We start from the raw sequence: 22131 nt of genomic DNA on the forward strand, positions 1-22131 counted from the left end.
GTGTTTTTTACCTCTTTCAGAGAAGGAGCGGGAGCACCAGAGGAAGTGACGAGGCCCAGAGGGGCAGCCGGGAAGGAAAGCAGTGAGTATAAATACTCACCCTTCGACGCCAACGGCCATTTTGAGTGCGAGCAGCAGCGGAGGCAAGACGGACCCGGAAGACTGCAGCTAAGGTAAAGCAGTTTATTTTTAAAATTACTTACCGGTAGCGGGCAGCGGTGTTTTTTACCTCTTTCAGAGAAGGAGCGGGAGCACCAGAGGAAGTGACGAGGACCAGAGGGGCAGCCGGGAAGGAAAGCAGTGACCATATATATCAGCAAGGCGGATGAACTACGGATCATTCGGGAGGCAGAGGGGGTAATTGAGACGAGTTATCGGGAGTTGGTCACTCCTAAGGCTCAGGACGAGGATAGATGGGTTACAGTTAGGGGGAGGAAAGGGGACAGACAGACAGACAGACAGACAGACAGACAGAGCAGAGATCCCCTGTGGGCATTCCCCTCAGCAATAAGTATACCGTTTTGGATACTGCTGGGGGGGGATGACCTACCAGAGGAAAGCCATAGTAGTCAGTTCTCTGGCACTGAGCCTGACACTGGCAAAGAAGGGAAGGGGGCAGAATAGAAAAGTACTCGTGGTAGGGGACTCGATAGTTAGGGGAATCGACAGGAGATTTTGTGGGCAAGATCGGGATTCCCGGAAGGTATGTTGCCTCCCTGGTGCCAGGGTCCGGGACGTCTCCGATCGGGTGTATAAAGTTCTAAAAGGGGAGGGCGAACAGCCAGAAATCGTGTTACATATTGGAACAAATGATATAGCCAGAAATAGGTTTGAGGATATAAAAAGTGATTTCAGGGAGTTAGGATGGAAGCTGCAGAGCAGGACGAACAGAGTAGTGTTCTCTCGTTTACTACCGGTGCCACGAGATAGCGAGGTGAGGAACAGGGAGCGGGCGCAGCTGAACACGTGGCTACGCAGCTGGTGTAGGAGGGAGGGCTTCAGATATGTTGATAATTGGGATGCCTTCTGGGGAAGGTGGGACCTGTACAAGAAGGACGGGTTGCATCTGAACTGGAAGGGGACCAATGTCCTGGGTGGAAGGTTTGCTCGAGTAGTTCGAGAGGGTTTAAACTAGTATGGCAGGGGGGTGGGAACCTGAGCTGTATACCAGAGGTGAGCGTTGATGCAGGTGAGGCAGTAGCAAGAGGTAGACCAGCTAGTGGGAAGGATTTTCCTGGGAAGGAACCAAGGGATCGGTTAAAGTGTGTTTGCTTTAATGCAAGGAGTATCAGGAATAAAAGTGATGAACTTAGAGCATGGATCAGTACCTGGTGCTATGATGTTGTGGCCATAACAGAGACATGGGTTTCTCATGGGCAGGAATGGTTGCTGGATGTTCCAGGGTTTAGAACATTTAAAAAGAATAGGGAGGGGGGAAAAAGAGGAGGGGGTGTAGCACTACTAATCAGAGAGGGTATCACAGCTACAGAAGCTTCCTTTGTCGAGGAAGATCTGCCTACTGAGTCAGTATGGGTGGAAATTAGGAACAGCAAGGGAGTAGTCACCTCGTTAGGGGTTTACTACAGGCCCCCCAATAGCAGCAGGGAGATTGAAGAAAGCATAGGTCGACAGATTTTGGAAAAGTGTGCACGCAGTAGGGTTGTTGTAATGGGTGACTTTAACTTTCCTAATATTGATTGGAACCTCCTTCGAGCAGAAGATTTGAATGGAGCTGTTTTTGTAAGGTGTGTTCAGGAGGGTTTCCTAACGCAGTACGTTGACAGGCCGACGAGGGGAGAGGCCATTCTAGACTTGGTGCTCGGAAACGAGCCAGGGCAGGTATCAGATCTTGTGGTGGGAGAGCATTTTGGTGATAGTGACCATAACTGCCTCACATTCTACATAGCTATGGAGAAGGAGAGGATTAGGCAAAATGGGAGGATATTTAATTGGGGAAGAGGAAACTATAATGCGATTAGACATGAGTTAGGAAGCATAGACTGGGAGCAGTTGTTCCATGGTAAGGGAACTATCGACATGTGGAGACGGTTTAAGGAACAGTTGTTGGGAGTGATAAGTAAATATGTCCCTCTGAGACAGGCAAGAAGGGGCAAGATAAAGGAACCTTGGATGACGAGAGCAGTGGAGCTTCTAGTGAAAAGGAAGAAGGTAGCTTACATAAGGTGGAGGAAGCTAGGGTCAAGTTCAGCTAGAGAGGATTACATGCAGGCAAGGAAGGAGCTCAAAAATGGTCTGAGGAGAGCCAGGAGGGGGCACGAGAAAGGCTTGGCAGAAGGAATCTGGGAAAACACAAAGGCATTTTACACTTACGTGAGGAATAAGAGAATGGTCAAAGAAAGAGTAGGGCCGATCAGGGATAGCATAGGGAACTTGTGTGTGGAGCCTGAGGAGGTAGGGGAAGCCCTAAATGAGTTTTTTGCTTCTGTCTTTACGAAAGAAACCAACTTTGTAGTGAATGAAACCTTTGAAGAGCAGGTGTGCATGCTGGAATGGATAGAGATAGACGAAGCTGACGTGCTGAAAATTTTGTCAAACATTAAGATTGACAAGTCGCCAGGCCCGGATCAGATTTGTCCTCGGCTGCTTTGGGAAGCGAGAAATGCAATTGCTTCGCCACTTGCGAAGATCTTTGCATCCTCGCTCTCCACTGGAGTCGTACCTGAGGACTGGAGAGAGGCAAATGTAATTCCTCTCTTCAAGAAAGGAAATAGGGAAATCCCCGGCAATTATAGACCGGTAAGTCTCACGTCTGTCGTCTGCAAGGTGTTAGAAAGGATTCTGAGGGATAAGATTTATGACCATCTGGAAGAGCATGGCTTGATCAAATACAGTCAACACGGCTTTGTGAGGGGTAGGTCATGCCTTACAAACCTTATCGAGTTTTTTGAGGATGTGACTAGAAAAGTTGATGAGGGTCGAGCTGTGGATGTGGTGTATATGGACTTCAGTAAGGCATTTGATAAGGTTCCCCATGGTAGGCTCATTCAGAAGGTCAGGAGGAATGGGATACAGGGGAACTTAGCTGCTTGGATACAGAATTGGCTGGCCAACAGAAGACAGCGAGTGGTAGTAGAAGGAAAATATTCTGCCTGGAAGTCAGTGGTGAGTGGAGTTCCACAGGGCTCTGTCCTTGGGCCTCTACTGTTTGTAATTTTTATTAATGACTTGGACGAGGGGATTGAAGGATGGGTCAGCAAGTTTGCAGATGACACAAAGGTCGGAGGTGTTGTTGACAGTGTAGAGGGCTGTTGTAGGCTGCAGCGGGACATTGACAGGATGCAGAGATGGGCTGAGAGGTGGCAGATGGAGTTCAACCTGGAGAAATGCGAGGTGATGCATTTTGGAAGGTCGAATTTGAAAGCTGAGTACAGGATTAAGGATAGGATTCTTGGCAGCGTGGAGGAACAGAGGGATCTTGGTGTGCAGATACATAGATCCCTTAAAATGGCCACCCAAGTGGACAGGGTTGTTCAGAAAGCATATGGTGTTTTGGCTTTCATTAACAGGGGGATTGAGTTTAAGAGTCGTGAGATCTTGTTGCCGCTCTATAAAACTTTGGTTAGACCGCACTTGGAATACTGCGTCCAGTTCTGGGCGCCCTATTATAGGAAAGATGTGGATGCTTTGGAGAGGGTTCAGAGGAGGTTTACCAGGATGCTGCCTGGACTGGAGGGCTTATCTTATGAAGAGAGGTTGACTGAGCTCGGTCTCTTTTCATTGGAGAAAAGGAGGAGGAGAGGGGGACGTAATTGAGGTATACAAGATAATGAGAGGCATAGATAGAGTTGATAGCCAGAGACTATTTCCCAGGGCAGAAATGGCTAGCACGAGGGGTCATAGTTTTCAGCTGGTTGGTGGAAAGTATAGAGGGGATGTCAGAGGCAGGTTCTTTACGCAGAGAGTTGTGAGAGCATGGAATGCGTTGCCAGCAGCAGTTGTGGAAGCAAGGTCATTGGGGTCATTTAAGAGACTGCTGGACATGTATATGGTCACAGAAATTTGAGGGTGCATACATGAGGATCAATGGTCGGCACAACATTGTGGGCTGAAGGGCCTGTTCTGTGCTGTACTGTTCTATGTTCTATAGGTATCTTCTATCTTCTTTACTCTCCATCTTCGGTCCGCCTCCCCCTCTCTCCCTACTTATTCCAGAACCCTCACCCCATCCCCCTCTCTGATGAAGGGTCTAGGCCCGAAACGTCAGCTTTTGTGCTCCTGAGATGCTGCTTGGCCTGCTGTGTTCATCCAGCCTCACATTTTATTATAATGTAGTTAACTCGGCCTGATTAGGGGCATTTAAACAGTCCTTGGATAAGCATATGGATGGGATGATTTAGGGGGAGGGGCTTAGATTAGTTCACAGGTCAGCACAACATTGAGGGCCGAAGGGCCTGTTCTGCGCTGTAACGTTCCATGTTCTATGTCTGATTCAGTGTTCACCTTACTCACAAACTCAGCGACTTGTGCAGTTGTTTCTGTTGCAACAACACCATGTATGCCCAAATAGCTGGTGTTACAATGGGAGATTCTCCAGGTCAAACTCTTGCAAAACAATATTTAATGGCATGCTAACTAGCTTCTATCTCCATGCATATTTACGATATGTAGAGAATATGTTTGTGATATTTGAATCTGTATTGAAGAATTTCTTTATATCGCTCTCTGAGCTCCATCATCAGCTGAAATTTACCACTGAAAATGAGTATCCTATCCGTGATATATCTATTGAGAAATTGGCCAAATTGGTTCTTAACTCCTATTTACTGAAAACCTGCATCCACTGGTCAGCATACATGTTGTAATTTCTGCAGGGAGGGAAAGGAAATCCTGCCTCTACTTCACCATAAATTTGCCAGGGGAGCAGGAACAACAGAGGAATTTCCCAGGCAATATGCAGACATATGCAATAGTTCAGACATATTAAAATCATTTATGAGCTTGAACATCAAACAGTACAGTACCGAACCAGCCCTTTGGCCCACCAAACCTGTGCTGACCATGATGCTATTCTATTATTAAATCCATATGCCTGCTCATGGTCTGTATCCATCTACTCTCTATCTGTTTATGTGGCTTTCTAAATGCCTCTTGAACATTGGTGTCCTATCTGCTTCTACCATCTCCCTTGGCAGCACGTTCTAGGCACCTATCACTGTCTGCTAAAAAAAAACGTTTTACTTAACTTTTCCTCTTTCAGTTATGTCCCCCAGTATTTGACATTTCCATCCTGGAAAAAAAAGTCTCTGACTGTTCACCCTATACGAAACGAAATAATTCTGATGTACTGTAGTGTAAGAAATTCAGCATTCACTTTGCACACTGTAACATCTGAAGCTGTTGGTTGTTGGATAATTATTGGCCAGAACATCTGGGAGAATGTCCTTGCGCAGCTTTAATTAAAGTAGAGCTGACGGTGCCAGAGGAGGGCTTCGGTTTCAAATTTATAGTTTTATAATTTTATATTCTTCTTTCACTGCAGTACTGAGGGCAAGCTGCACTGTCAAAGCTGCTATTTTTCATGACAGATTTGAAACCAATCCCTCCTCTGGCACCCTCAGCTCTACTTTAATTAAAGCTGCGCAAGGACATTCTCCCAGATGTTCTGGCCAATAATTATCCAACAACCAACAGCTTCAGATGTTACAGTGTGCAAATTGAATGCTGAATTTCTTACACTACAGTACGTCAGAATTATTTCGTTGCACATATATACTGACATTACAAAAGACTTTAGACAAAAGCAAGTCATTCTTTCTGTTGGTTTGACATTGATTATTGGTAGCACTTAAAAGGCAACAAAGGAATAAGATAGCAAAGACCAGAAAAATGTAATGAGGAAATCATTTCAGTTGATTAACCAGAACTGATTAAATTTCTGTGTCCTTTTTACACTAATATTATAGTAGTGACAGCTGAGAAGACTATTCAGCTTGTGCCAGCTAACTGCAAGACTTACTCAGCCACTTTACTGTCTATCCTTTCTCAGCAGTTCTATATCCTTCAAATGCTGGTCAAATTCTCCACTGAAAGCCAGTATTTAATTTGTGACAAAGTTGATTGATGAGGGAAAGGGTGTATATGTCATATACATGGACTTCAGTAAGGCATTTGATAAGGTTCCCCATGGCAGGCTGATGGAGAAAGAGAAGTTGCATGGGGTCCAGGGTGTGCAAGCGAAATGGCTAAAAAACTGGCTGGGCAACAGGAGACAGAGTAGTAGTGGAAGGGGGTTTCTCAAATTGGAGACCTGTGACCAGTGGTATCTGTTGTTTGTGATACACATAAATGACTTTGAGGAAGGTATAGGTGACCTGATTAGCAAGTTTGCAGGTGACGCGAAGATTGGTGGAGTAGCAGATAGTGAAGGGGACTGTCAGATATTACAGCAGAATATAGATAGATTGGAGAGTTGGGCAGATAACTGGTAGATGGAATTCAATCCGGGCAAATGCGAGGTGATGCATTTTGGAAGATCTATACTGTAAAAGGAAAAGTCCGAGGGAAAATTGATGTACAGAGAGATCTGGCATTCAGGTCCATAGTTCCCTGAAGGTGGCAACAGTTCAATAGAGTGGTCAAGAAGGCATGTTTTCCCTCATTGGACGGGGTATTGAGTACAAGAGTTGGCAGGTCATGTTACAGTTGTATAGGACTTTGATTCGGCCACATTTGGAGTACTGCGTACAGTTCTGGTCGCCACATTACCAAAAGGATGTGGATGCTTTGGAGAGGGTGCAGAGGAGGTTCACCAGGATGTTGCCTAGTATGGAGGGCACTAGCTATGAAGAAAGGTTGAGTAGATTAGGATTATTTACATTAGAAAGACGGAGATGGAGGGGGGACCTGATTGAGGTGTACAAAATCATGAGGGGTACAGACAGGGTGGATAGCAAGAAGCTTTTTCCCCCACAGTGGGGGACTCAATTACGAAGGGTCATGAGTTCAAAGTGAGAGGAGGAAAGTTTATGGGAGATATACATGGAAGGTTCTTTACGCCAACACGATAGTGTCTTTTAAGATGTATTTGGACAGGTACATGGATGGGCAGGGAGCAAAGGGATACAGACCCTTAGAAAATAGATGACAGGTTTCGACAGAGGATCTTGATAAACACAGGCTTGGAGGGCTGAAGGGCCTGTCCCTATGCTATAATTTTCTTCGTTCTTTGTTCTAACTCTGTGCATTCCAAATCACGGATACTCATTGTCCAGAAGGTTTTTTCCTCATAGCACTGTTCTCTTTTTCTTTGCCAATTATCTCAAATCATCAATAACATTGACTGGAATAGCCTACAGAGACAAAGCAAAAGATGGCAAACAAACTTGTGCCTTGCCCAAGTCTTCTGTAGATTTCTGCCAAATTGGGATAAAGAAAAGCAGGTAACAAAAGGATTAGAAAGGAACATGTCAAGTCATTGAAACCCAAACAGAAACCCAATTAAAAAGCAGGCCCTCGATAAGGTAACACGGCGTAGAGCTGGATAAACACAGCAAGCCAAGCATCAGAGAACCAGGAAAGCTGATGTTTCAAGTCAAAACTTTTTCTGAAGAAGGGTCTTGACCCGAAAGGTCAGCTTTCCTGCTCCTCTGATGCTGCTTGGCCTGCTATGTTCATCCAGCTACACACCTTGTTATCACAGATTTTCCAGCATCGGCAGTTCCTACTATCTCGAGATAAGATACCGAGCTTTCCTGTAGTTCCTTGGCACCAACACCCATGGACATTATAGACGTGCCAAGCTACATTAATGCCAATTTGTGTTTGCAGCGCATTCAACACATTAAAAAAAAATCCCAAGATGATTTACAGAGGATAATAAAGGTATTTGACAGCCGGGTCAGGACTGCTCTGAGATCCAAAATCCAAAATGGAAGGCATCAGAGGTGAGTGCAGGTTGGCAATGGTGGCCGTCAGTCAGTGAGGTGGGAGGAATGGATAGGTGGGAGAGAAAATGGACAGGTCAAGGAGGCAGGGATGAGAGGAAGGGTTGGCCATGAGATGAGGATGGGGGTGGGGAGATTTTGTAGCCAGTAAAGTCCACATTGATCTCACCTGCGTTCACCTATCACCATCCCCCCAGCCCCACCCCCTCCTCTCTGTATTCATTTCAGAACTAACTTCCCCCTCCCCCATTTCCGAAGAAGGGTTCCAACCCTAAATGTCAGCTTTCCTATTCCTCTGCTGCTGCCTGGCCTGCTGTGTTCCTCCAGCTCCACGCTATTATCTTAGACCCCAGCATCAGCATTTATTACTATCTCTAAATGAGCTTGTATTGCAAATTAAAATTGACAGGTGCAATATTATGGGTATCACAGATGTGGCTGCAAAGGGGGTAAGAGCAGGAAACTAAATATCCAATGTGATGCACCCTTTTGAATGGATAGGTCAGTTGGCTAAATGGGGTTTTTTTGTCAGATAGAAATGAAATTAAAATAGCAACAATTCATATGGAGTCAGAAGGCACAGAAACTGCATGGGTCAAGTTGAAGAATCGAAGGAGAAAAAACATGACGGGAGTTACGCATGGGCCTCCTAGCAGCAGTTCAGGCTGTGGGGCAGGAAATGATTCACATGATCGAAAAGCTAGGGAAGAAATGCGCCATAACCATGATCATGGGGGACTTCTCAATGTGCAGATGCACTGGGAAAATCAGGTTGTTAACAGATCTGAAGAAAAGGAATTTGTGGAATGTCACAAGATGGCTTTGTGGAGCACCTTGCAGTAGAGCCCACTAAGGAACTGGCAATTCTGGATTTGGTGTTATAATGAGACAGACTGGATAAGGGAGCCGAAGGTGAAGGAACCTCTCAAGCAGTGATCATAATATGATAGAATTCAACCTGCAGTTTGAGACGGAGGACATTGAATTAGATGTAACAATATTACAATTAAGAAAAGATAACTACAAAGACTTGAGGGTGCACCTGGCCAGAGTTGATTGGTAGGGAAGCCTAGCAGGGAAGTTGGTGGTGCTGCAATGGCAGGAGTTTCTTGGGACAATTTTGGGAAAATTTCTGCTGTGCCTCCCAAAGAAGAAAGATGCTAAGGGTAGGATGAGGCAACCCTTGTTGACAAGGGAATCCGGGATTAATATCAAAGCAAAACAAGAGGCATACAAGGTGGTGAAGACGAGGAGGATGACAGAAGCCTTGAAAAACCAGCAGAGGATAACTGAAAAAAAGTAATAATGGGGAGAAGATGAAATATGTGAATATGCTATCTGATAATAAAGAGTTTTTCACAGTGGAAAACACAAAAGAATACCACAACTTCAAGAGAATCAGAGGGCAGAGGTCTAGGTGGTGGCCATCATGTGCTTGGGAAGCTGAATGGTCTAAACATGGACAAAACACCTGGATCAGATGGACTATACCCTGGAGATCCGAAAGAGATTGCTGAGGCTTTTGCAGAGGCATTGATGGTGATCTCTCAAGGATCATTGGAGTCAGAGGGGGTCCAGAAGACTGGAAAATGGCGAATGCAACACTACTATTTAAGTAGGGAAAGAGGTAGAAGATAGAAATCTATAGTTCAGTTAGTCTGACCTCTGTTGTTGGTAAGATTTTAGAGTCCATTATTAAGGGTGAGACTGCAGAGTGCTTAATAGTGTATGGTAAAATTAGGCTGAGTCAGCATGGCTTTGTCAAAGCCAGGTCATGCTTGACAAATCAAAAATAGATTCTTTGAGGACAAGTTATCAAATTAGACAAAGGAGATGTGGATATGATCTATTGGGATTTCCACAAGCTCTTTGGCAAGGTACCCTACAGAAATGTGCAAAATAAGACAAGAGCCCACAAGCTGAGATGAGGAATCACAAAGGAGAAAATACACTGATGGAAATGATGAATGTGGCTTGCTAGTTGTAGTCACGATGTGGGGCAGGAAATGAAGGTTCTTCATGCAAGGTGCTGGCATAGATAGAGGTTGGTTGACTGGCAGAAGGCAGAGAGTAGGGGCAAATGGGTCTTTTTTCAGGGTAGCAGCAAGTGACTAGTGGAGTTCCACAGAGGTCCATGTTGGGACAAATCCATTCACGTTGTATGTGAACAATCTGGAAAACAGGTCTGAAAGTATTGTAACCAAGTTTACAGATGACACAGTGATGAAGTGCAGATAGCGCTGAGGAAATGGGGAGGTTGCAGATGGTCTTGGCCAGGCTGGGAGAGTGGGCAAAGAAGTAGCAAAGAAGACAGTGTGGGCAAGTGTGAGGTTATGTATTTAGGAAGTAGGAAGCTTACCTTCAGAAATCTGAAAATAAAGGAACTTTGGTGTCCGAGTTCAGGATTCTCTTAAAGGTTAGCATGTAGATTCGTATGGCAGGTAAGAAGACAAATGCAATGTCAGCACTCATTTCAAGAGGGCTGGAATACAAGAACAGAGTTGTACTGCCAAGGCTGTAGAAGGCTCTGGTCAAACAGTACGTGGAACATTGTGTGCAGTTCTTGCCCCAGGATCGAAGGAAACATGATCTGGAGGAAATCTAAAGAAGGTTTAGAAAAATGATCCCAAGCTTCAAGGGCATGTCAAATGAGGAGGTTGAGGACTCTGGGCCTGTATTCAATGGACTTTAGCAGGATAGTGGGAATCTGATGGAAACGTAAAACATTGAGAGGTCTTGCTAGTGCAGATGTGGAGAAGATCTTCCCAGTGATGGGAATAATTATATTGTGGAGTCACAGCCTCGGAGCGAAGAGACGATCCTCTAGCAAGGAGATGAGGATGAAGTTCATCAGCCAAAAAGGGTTAGTCTTTGAAACTCATTGCCACAGAGGGCTGCGGAGGCCAAAGCTTGGTCAATGAGGTAGATATCAGAGATAACAGGAACTGCAGATGCTGGAGAATACGAGATAACAAAGTGTAGAGCTGGATGAACACAGCAGGCCAAGCAGCATCTTAGGAGTACAAAAGCTGATGTTTTGGGCCTAGACCCTTCATCAGAATCGTTTCAGAGGAGGAAAGTGAGGTCAAGTCACAGAGGCTGAAAGAATTTATTCCAGTGATTATAGCCTGGGCAGCGTCACCAATAGTAGAGTGATTGAAACTTAATATACTTACGAAAGTTTTAACGCTGGGCAGATATTTTAAAGAGACCTGGGTTCAGTTCTGAGGAAGAGTCCCCGGACCCGAAACATTCACTGTGTTTCCTACTTCACAGATGCTGCCAGACCTGCTGAGCTTTTACAGCAACTTTGTTTTTGTTCCTGATTTATAGCATCCACAGTTCTTTTAGTTTTTATTTAGTATTTAACTCACTGCCACATCTCTTCCAGGCATGCCCACCTTGAAGTTCTGTTCCTCTCTGACGGGATTTCCATTTCAATCTCTCTTCTTGCCCACCAACTTTAATTTCACAGTCATTATCAGCTCCGTTGTCTGTCCAACTGTTTTTCTCCCTCTTTGGGCTCTATCCTATCATTTACTCCCTACTCCACCGACCTCCCTATTTTCTGCATATAAACTGATTCTTTTCCAGCCACCATCAGTTCTGATGAAGGGTCGCTGGACCTGAAATGTTAACTCTGTTCTCTCCTTCACAGATGCTGCCAGACCTTCTGAGCTTTTCCATCCACTTTGTTTTTGTAGCTTAAAGAGAGCATTGTCTCACCAAAGCCCACCCATCACTTCCCACGAGGACCTTGTGCCCCAAGTTTGGTAGAGACCACGGAAGCCACATCAAATTGTACAGTCACCTACAGACTCACCTTGAGAGTGGAGACGAATCATTGTCATCTACAAGGAACTGCCAATGATGATGATGATACGTAAAGGGTGTGCAGCTATCTTGGAAGTTTCCAGGTTGGCAAATAAAGATTGAGAGGGGCGAGGCCACAGAGGGATTGAAAAACTAAGATGACTATATTAAAAATCAAGCCACTATTTTCCCAGGCCAAGCACATCTACCACGAAAATGTGTTTCATAACATGGATGTGACACACAAAATGTCTCAATGAGCTCTATCCCAAAATATTGAGAGAGGCAAGAGAACAAATTGCTGGAACATTAACACACATCTTTGCATCCTCTTTGGCTACAGGTGAGATCCCAGAGGGGATAATAGCTAATGTTATCCCCTTGTTTAAAAAGGGTAGCAGAGATAATCCAGGAAATTGCAGGCCTGTGAGAGTCACATTGGTAGTCAAGAAATTTTCAGAAAACATTCTCAGGTACAAGATATACACACTTTGAGAAGCAAATGGACTTATTAGCAATAGACAGCATGGTTTTAGTGAGGTCATGCCTCACTAACTTGATCCAGCTTTTTTGAGGAGGTGATGAGGATGAACGATGAGAGAAAAGCAGTTGATGTTGTCTTCATGGACTTCAATGAAACCTTTGACAAAGCCCCTCATGGCACACTGGTACAAAAGGTGAAGTCACGTGGTATTGGGGTGAGCTTACAAAATTCATACAGAACTGGCTTAGTAACTAGAGACAGTGGGTAGTGTTGGAAGGATGCTTTTTGGAATGGAGGGTTGTGACTAGTTGGGGTGTTCCACACAGATCAATGCTTGGACCTCGACTTTTCATGGTCTGCATATAGAATTTGGAGGAATACATGGCTGACCTAATTAATACATTTGCAAGGATATAAAGATTGGTTGAGTTGCAGACAGTGAGCAGGCTTGTCAGAGGATGAGGCAGGAGACAGATGAATTCAAGACATGGTCAGAAAAATGGCAGATGGAGTTTTCTGTAATCCAGAAAAATGTGAGGGGGTACATTTTAGAAGGCCTAGAATAGGTAACATTTACAGTGAATGGCGGATCCCTTTGGTGTATTGATATGCAGAGGGATCGGGGCGTGCAGGTCCACTGTTCACTGAAGCTGGCAGCACAAACAGATAAGGTAACAAAAAAAAAAGGCCAATGGCATGCTTGACTTCATTGGAAGGGGCATTGAGTACAAGGAAAGCCTAACCCTAACCCTATCATAAGTTTTGCTGCAACTTTATGGAACTTTAGTTGGACCACACTTGAAATATTGCATACAGTTCTGGTCGCCACACTACCAGGAGGATGTGGATGCTTTGTAGAGGGTATACAAAAGGTTAACCACAATGTTGCCTGGTATGGTGGATTTTAGCTATGGAGAAAGGTTGAATAGATTGGATTTCTTTTCACCAGAATTCAGGAGGTTGAGGCATAACTGGGCAGAAATGATAAGATTGTGAATGGCATGGATAGAGTGGAAAGGACAGGGTGGAGGAGTCAATTACTAAGGGACGCAGGTTCACGATAGGGGACAGGGAGTAGAAAACAGATGTGCGTGGCAAGTTCTTTGCAGGGCAGTGAGTGCCTGGAACACACTGCCAAGAGTGGTGGTGGAAGCAGACCCAGTAGTAGCATTCAAGAAGCATCTGGATAAATCCATGAATAGGAAGGGCATAGAGGGATACAGATCACGTAAGTGAAGGCAGTTTTAGTGTGGAACAATAAAATGCGTCAGCGCAGGCTTGGAGGGCTGAAGGGCCTGTTCCTGTGCTGTACTGTCCCCAAAACTCAATCTCCCTTTGAAAAATATCACAGACGCTGCTATTGAGTTAACTACAGCAAATAGAAATCAATTGTGTCATTGTGATGCTGCATTAATGTTTGGTTGTTTGCTGCAAGAAAGCACCTTATCTGCTTTGCTTACATATTTAACGCACCTTGTATAATGTATAATAGATGGAATAGCATGGATCCAGTCAAGGGAAAGGATTTTATTTAAATAGAATATGGTAGCAGACCTACTTGATTGGGAATGTGCATCCTGGAGTAGTATTTAATGTTACGGTTGCTCGTCCCCAAGTGGTCTCACGCAGCTAGTGACAATGATTCACTTTTCATTACACAGTACTGAGTCTAAGATGGCCTGTTCTCCAGTTGGTTTCACCACATATTGGTCAAGAAAACCATCCCATACACACTCCAGAAATTCCTCCTCTACAGTATTGTGGAAAATACGATTTGCCCTGTCTACATGCAGATTAAAATAACCCATAATCACTGATATTCCCACATCACATGCATCTCTAAATTTCCTGTTTCATGCAATTCCCAACATCACCACTGCAGTTTGTGGGTCGATGTACGACATCCACTAATGTTTTTTACACCATGGTATTTCTCAACTCTACCCATACAGACTCCACATTGTCACAGCAACTTTCCTTTCTCACTGATAAGAGATAAAGGGGACTGCAGATGCTGGAGAATCCAGGATAACAAAGTGTGGAGCTGGATGAACACAACTGAACAAAAGCTGACGTTTCAAGCCTAGGCCCTTCATCAGAAAGTTTTGTGCTCCTAAGATGCTGCTTGGCCTGCTGTGTTCATCCAGCTCCACACTTTGTTATCTGTTTCCTTTCTCACTATTGTGTTAATTTCCTCTTTAACCAGCAATGGCATTCCACCACCTTTTCCTTTTTGCCTGTCCTTCCTAAAAACTGAATACCCCTGCTCACCCTGTGGCTATGTCTCCTTAATCCCAATATATTCATACTCGTTTACAACTATCTGCAAGATTAGTTCACCTACTTTGTTGCAAATGCTCCATATATTCAGCCACAAAGCCTTTAAGCTTGTCTTTTTCACTATTTTACAGGGGAATGGCCACAGAAGATTACTGCACTTACCTGCCTATCTCTCTTGCTCTGTCTGGTGGTCACCCATTCCCTTCCTGCCTGCAGAGTCTGAGCCTGCAGTGTGACCACCTCTCTTGGCATGCTGTCCACAATACTGTCTGCCTCGTGGATGCCCCACAGTGTCCCCAGCTGCCGCTCCAGCTCTGTAACTTGAGCTTCCAGGAGCTGTAGCTGGAGACATTTCCTGTACACATGCTGGCCTGGGGGACTGGAACCGTCCCCAGCCTGCCACATGGAGCATGAGGAGCAAATCAAGGCTTATACCTGGAAGAGCAGTTTACATTAGATTTAAATCAAATCCAGTTATTTGTGGCCAGCCTTTCTCTACTCTTACAGATTTGAAGCCAACAAAGTACCGTAAGCTCTGTACATTGTAGGGACTTAGTTACTTTACCCACTAATCAGCTCTCTCTGTTGACATCACCTGCAGGAGGGCAAAGCCACTCATTTTGCCTCACTTGTGGCCATCATAGTAACTTCTTGCTTTTTCTGTGGTGTTGCCTCCACACTGAGACCGTTTAAAACGACCCCAGACATCACCGTCACTGAGACAAAGCCTCAGCACGTTAGAGCGCCACCAAGTGGTACTACTTGGTATAACACACACTTAATCTCAGCCAAAAGACCAAGGAGGAAGACTGCAAAGTGAGGATTAATCAGAGATAATGGTAACTGCAGATGCTGGAGAATCCTATTGTCTCCCGCATTTCCCGCAACACATCCCTCACACACCACCCCCGCAATAACCGCCCAAAGAGAACCCCCCTCGTCCTCACATACCACCCCACCAACCTCCGGATACAATGCACCATCCTCCAACACTTCCGCCATCTACAATCCGACCCCACCAGCCAAGACATTTTTCCAACCCCACCCTTGTCTGCCTTCCAGAGAGACCTTGTCCGCTCCACAGTCCCCTCCAACCCCACCACACCCGGCACCTCCCCCTGCAACCGCAGGAAGTGCTACACTTGCCCCCACACCTCCTCCCTCACCCCTATCCCAGGCCCCAAGATGACTTTCCACATTAAGCAGAGGTTCACCTGCACATCTGCCACTGTGGTATACTGTATCCATTGTACCCGGTGTGGCTTCCTCTACATTGGGGAAACCAAGCGGAGGCTTGGGGACCGCTTTGCAGAACACCTCCGCTCGGTTCGCAATAAACAACTGCACCTCCCAGTCGCGAACCATTTTAACTTTAACCATTCCTCAGATGACATCATGGGCCTCCTGCAGTGCCACAATATATGCCACCCAAAGGTTGCAGGAACAGCAACTCATATTATGCTTGGGAACACTGCTGCCCAATGGTATCAATGTGGACTTCACCAGCTTCAAAGTCTCCCCTTCCCCCACCGCATCCCAAAACCAGCCCAGTTTGTCCCCTCCCCCCACTGCATCACACAACCAGCCCAGCTCTTCCCCTCCCCCCACTGCATCCCAAAACCAGCCCAGTCTGTCTCTGCTTCCCTAACCTGTTCTTCCTCTCACCCATCCCTTCCACCTCAAGCCGCACCTCCATTTCCTACCTACTACCCTCATCCCACCTCCTTGACCTGTCCGCCTTCCCTAGACTGACCTATCCCCTCCCTACCTCCCCACCTATACTCTCCTCTCCACCTATCTTCTTTTCTCTCCATCTTCGGTCTGCCTCCCCTTTTCTCCCTATTTATTCCAGAACCCTCACCCCATCCCCCCTCTCTGATGAAGGGTCTAGGCCCGAAACGTCAGCTTTTGTACTCCTGAGATGCTGCTCGGCCTGCTGTGTTCATCCAGCTTCACACTTCATTATCACTGTCCATCCTATCTAATCCTCCAATCATCTTGTATGTCTCTACTAAATCCCCTCTTAGCCTCCTTCTCTCCAACGAGAACAGACCCCAAGTCCCTCAGCCTTTCTTCATAGGGCCTGCGTTCCAGACCAGGCAACATCCTGGTAAATCTCCTCTGCACCTTTTCCAATGCTTCTACATCCTTCTTGTAATGGGGCGACCAGAACTGTACGCAACATTCCAAGTGAGGCCGCACTAGCGTTTTGTACAGTTGCAGCATGGCATCACGGCTCTGGAACTCAATCCCTCTATCAATAAAACCTAACACAACATAAGACTTTTTAACAGCACTATCAACCTGGGTGGCAACTTTCAGAGATCTATGTACATGGACACCAAGATCCCACTGCACATCCGCACAACCAAGAATCTTTCCATTGACCCGGTATTCTGCCTTCCTATTATTCCTCCCAAAGTGAATCACCTCACATTTATCTGCATTAAACTCCATTTGCCACCTTTCAGCCCAATTCTGCAGTTTATCCAAGTCTCCCTGCAACCTGCAACATTCATCCACAATGTCCACCTCTCCACCGACTAGTGTCATCTGCAAACTTACTAACCCATCTACCTGTGCCTGCGTCCAAGTCATTTATAAAAATGACAAACAGCAGTGGTCACAAAACAGATCCTTGAGGCACACCACTGACTCCAGGCTGAATATTTTCCATCAACCACCACTTGTTGCCTTCTAACAGAAAGCCAGTTTCTAATCCAAACTGCTAAATCTCCCTCAATCCCGTGCCTCTGTACTTTCTCCAATGTGAATGAGTCTGCAAAGTTGGTCCAGTGCAGGATCTCTGCAAGAACAATTCAACTAGCCACACTCATTATAATCATCACAAGAAAGAGTCACCAGACTGAAAATGTAAGCATCACGTTCTGGCTGCAGATGCTGCCACACCTGCTGAGTTCGGCGAGCAATTTCTGTTTTTGTTTCTCACTCCCCATACCTCGAATTCATTATTGAAGGATTTGTCTTCGTCATTCCAGTGAGCTCCGCAAATGGACAAGCTCACCAATTACTAATACTCACTCTACAAGATGAAAAAAAAACTACAAGACATTTTAGTTTCACAGATCATCCAGCTGAAACTGCATATAAATCTAGGGAAGGAAAGAAAGCTTTTCTGCCAACTACAATTCCAGTAATATAGATGAGGTCATATCGGTAGCTTTGCTGGCTTCAAGAATAATTTGTCATGCACTCAGCTATGGTTTCAAGAGCAAACTATACAGTAAATGGAAAAGCCCTGGGAAAAATTGATGTACAGACAGATCTGGGTGTTCAGGCCCATTGATCCCTGAAGGTGGCAACACAGTTCAATAAAGTGGTCAAGAAGGCATACGGCATGCTTTCCTTCATTGGACGGGGTATTGAGAACAAAAGTTGGCTGGCCATGTTGCAGTTGTATAAGACTTTGGTTCGGCCACATTTAGAGTACTGCATACAGTTCTGGTTGCCACATTACCAAAAGGACGTGGATGCTTTGGAGAAGGTGCAGAGGAGGTTCACAAGGATGTTGCCTTGTATGGAGGGTGGTAGCAAAGAAGAGAGGTTGAGTAGAATAGGATTTTTTACATTAGAAAGACGGAGATTGAGGAGGGACCTGATTGAGGTCTACAAAATCATGAGGGGTACAGACAGGGTGGACAGCGAGAAGCTTTTTCCCCAGAGTGTGGGACTCAATTACTAGGGGCCATGAGTTCAAAGTGAGAGGAGGAAAGTTTAAGGGACATATGCATGGCAAGTTGTTTACACAGAGGGTGGTGGGTGCCTGGAACGCGTTGCCACTGGAGGTGGTAGACGCCAACACAATAATGTCTTTTAAGATGTATTTGGATGGGTACATGGATGGGTGGGGAGCAAATGGATACAGACCCGTGGAAAATAGATGACAGGTTTAGACAGTGGATCTCGATCAGCACAGGCATGGAGGGCTGAAGGGCCTGTTCCTGTGCTGTAATTTTCTTTGTTCTTAGAATACCTGGCTCAGGATCAGCGTCATCTTCTCACAGTCGTTTTTATTTTTTTTGTTGTGGGATGAGTTGCTGGCTGGCCAACATTCATTGCCTGTCCCCAGCTGCCCTTGAGAAGGTGATGGTGAGGATAGTGGCTTCAGAAATAATTACTCAGAGGTTCATTGTCAGCTAGCATTTATATCTCTTGTTTGAGCAGAGGCTTTACGTTCAAAGCTGCTGTCTAGTGAATTCATTGCACCACTTCCTCTGGAGGCAGTAGGGATAGGATTAAGCATAGCCAAACTGCTGCTTATATGCTGTAATCTCCAGTTGCATTTCAACTGGGATGACAATTAAATAACCTGGTCTCAAGTTGAGGCGCGTAAGGATTAGTGATGACTGTCAGTGACTCTGGGGCTAGCAGCCGGAGGTAAAGCAGACTTGTGGAATCTGGAGAATTTTTAACAGAGCAGGAAAATTAAAATTGTAAGGCAAACATAAGGAGGAAAGTAAGTGTCGCTGGGTTTTGCCTCAGTAAATTTGTGATTAAATGACTCATTGTAGTCTACAACAGATTAATTGTTCCCAATCCCAAGAGGAAATTCCCAATTGCTCTGATCACCATCAAAACATCGCATTTGGGAAATAAATTTCTCGATAATCAAATACATCTCCCTGGATTTGATGGCATTATCTCAAGTCAAGAGCATAATCAGTATGTGAGAGTGTTATTGCTGTTATAATTATGTGACTATAAGTTGATTACATTTCGGGGCTGTGTCTTTAAATTTGGCCCAAAAGAAGCGGATCATGTGACCTGTTCTGAAATCTCCATGCTGGGCAACTTGATGATATAAGATCAAAAAAAGGCTTAGACTGTTTTAGTGAGAAGGGAGTGCAAGTTATTCACCCTTGGAAACAATGGCTGCAGTTCTGAATTCACAACGAGGAGACTTGGAGTCTCCCAAATCCCAGAGAAGCGTTAAAGGAATTGGTTGTAAACAGTCCATTCACTTCTGTGGCCAAAGAGAGGTGAGTCGTGCATACGATTCCTACATTCAGGCCAGTTTAATATTTAATTTGTGATGGGAAAGAGGACAGAGACAGTCTGTTTTGAGATTGTATGACCAACGACCTTTCGGGTCAATGGCTACCACAAACAGCACTGAGCAGAAAGAAAATGTTTTTTTTCCTTTGACAGCTCCCATAGCTGTATCCCTACTCGACCAGATGTATCCTGCAGTCTTCAAAATCATGTCCTGACATGGCAATGGGGTCAAAAAGTATCCATGCAATAGGTTTTATGGCTGATGGGTAATGTTTTAAGGAACTCAAGTAGAATCTAGTTCAGTCACAGTACAGGCTTGAGAGACTGAATTTGCCTGCTCCTATCCGTTTCTCAACGCATTCAACATTTGAACATAATTATCCCCATTGGTTACTACAAAGCTTAGGCATTTCCACCTGACTAACAGACTACATCAGAAACAAATCAATTAAATTTAAATCAGAAGTTTGTCTGAAACCAAATCTTACTGAACATTCACTTGTTTACTTGGGAATTTTGTGTTTTCTTTACAGATTTCTCTGAACCGTTTCAGTGAAGAATCTGGATGTGAGTTTGCTCGCTGAGCTGGAAGGTTCGTTTTCCGACGTTTCGTCACCATTCTAGGTAACATCATCAGTGAGCCTCCGACGAAGCGCTGGTGTTATGTCCCGCTTTCTATTTATCTGGTTAGGTTTTCTTGGGTTGGTGATGTCATTTCCTGCACCAACCCAAGGAAACCTAACCAGATAAATAGAAAGCGGGACATAACACCAGCGCTTCGTCGGAGGCTCACTGATGATGTTACCTGGAATGGTGACGAAACGTCTGAAAACGAACCTTCCAGCTCAGCGAGCAAACTCACATCCAGAACCGGCCCTTATGCCCATCAACGACCCTCTGAAGAGCACCCCCCCAGACCCATCCCCCCTACACTGTAACCCTGTATTTCCCATGGCTAATACACCTAATCTACGCATCTCAGAACAGTCTGGGTAATTTAGCATGGCCAATCCACCAAGCCTGCCAGAATCAAACCTGGGTCCCAAGTGCCAATCACTGAGCCACCGTGCCACATATTTGTGGAGAAGCTAGATTAATATGTAAGGAAGAGGATTATGCTGATAAGGTGAGAAGAAGAATGGGAGGTCTTGTATAAATATCAGACTTTCTTAGGCTGCACCCAAGCTCGTGATATCACATAGTTTTAGGTGGGAATGAAGTCCCGATCGAGACAGATGTGCATTGCCTATTACATCATGTTATGTATTCTTTTATTCCTGAAAATTCAATTATGATTTATCATCCAGTACTGCTAATTAGATAAGCCCTTTGACTCAGTATTAGGAAGAATGATTGTTGACAGCACTCCACAAGCAACCAGTGATAGACAACACACAACACGAGGAGAATAAACAACATAACCATTTGGACCTGATGTAAATGAGTGAAAAAAATATTAAGAGTCCATGGCTAAACTTCTGCTCTTTTCTCTCAGAGCCAGAGGCTCCCTGTTGAGGGACACACATTTCCAAGAATTGTTCCATCATACCATCAGGTAAGGCCATGAAGTGAAGGTGCCAGTGTTGGACTGAGGTGAACAAAGTTAGAAGTCTCACGACATGAGGTTATAGTCCAACAGGTTTGTTATAAATCACAAGCTGCTACCTTGTCAGGAAGTCTTCGCCTGGGTAAAGCATTCACAACACAAATGATCATTGTCACAGTGACAAAGCAAGCGATAAAGTGTTGAGAATTGATGAGGAGAAGTTATTGGATAAACAAAATAAAAACCAAAAAGAATTGCGGATACTGTAAATCAGGAACAAAAACAAAGTTGCTGGAAAAGCTGAGCAGGTCTGGCAGCATCTGTGAAGGAAGAAACAGAGTTAACATTTCGGGTCCGAAGACCCTTTCAGAACTGATGGTGGTTGGGAGAACGTAAGTTTATATCATACGATATAAACTGACGTTTTGCCAGTCACCATCAGTTCTGAGGAAATGGGAAAAGATAGAGAGGAATACTGAAAGAGGAGGTCAGAGAGATAGATAGACAGGGTGGGGGAGGGGAGAAAAACAGTGATATAGAAACAAGAAGTGGTGAGATATTAACGAAGAGAGAGATATGGTGAGATGGTCAGAAATAGCAAGACACAGAGAGGACCACAGATGGAGAAATAAGAAAAAAATAGATTGAGACAGTGAAAGAGAGCGAGCAAGAGACAGAATGAGGAGAGGGCAGCAGGCAAGAGTGAACTGGAGAGAAAGAAGAAACAAGGAAGGCAGGCGGGGCAAATGAGAGAAAAATGAGTCTGATGCAAGGCAGACAGGCAAAGCAAATGAAAGGAAGAGAGATCAGTGACAGAATTTAATCCTGATAAAATTGAGAAAATGCACTTCAACAAGGTAACAAGACAAGGGAGTACTCAATGAATAGGAGGAAACTTAGAGGAACAGACACATCTTGGTGTGTTTGTCCACAGATCCCTGAAGATGGCTGCACAGGTTATTAGAATAGTTAAGAAGCTGTAAGGGATGTTTACATTTTTCAGTTGAGGCATATTTTGTATGTGCAGGTTGATTATGTTGCAGCTGTACAAAACTTTGGTTAGGCCATAGCTGGTCTATTTTGTGCAG

At 44.9% G+C, this 22131-nt stretch overlaps 1 long non-coding RNA gene across 1 annotated transcript in view; it reads right to left on the minus strand.

Annotated features, from left to right (window-relative positions):
* Nucleotides 1-22131, minus strand: part of LOC132206113 (uncharacterized) — a 94518-nt gene that overhangs the window by 58238 nt on the left and 14149 nt on the right. The gene's annotated exons all lie outside the window — the stretch shown is intronic.

Source organism: Stegostoma tigrinum, chromosome 31 (genome assembly GCF_030684315.1).
Source record: "Stegostoma tigrinum isolate sSteTig4 chromosome 31, sSteTig4.hap1, whole genome shotgun sequence".
NCBI classification, from domain to species: Eukaryota; Metazoa; Chordata; class Chondrichthyes; order Orectolobiformes; family Stegostomatidae; genus Stegostoma; species Stegostoma tigrinum.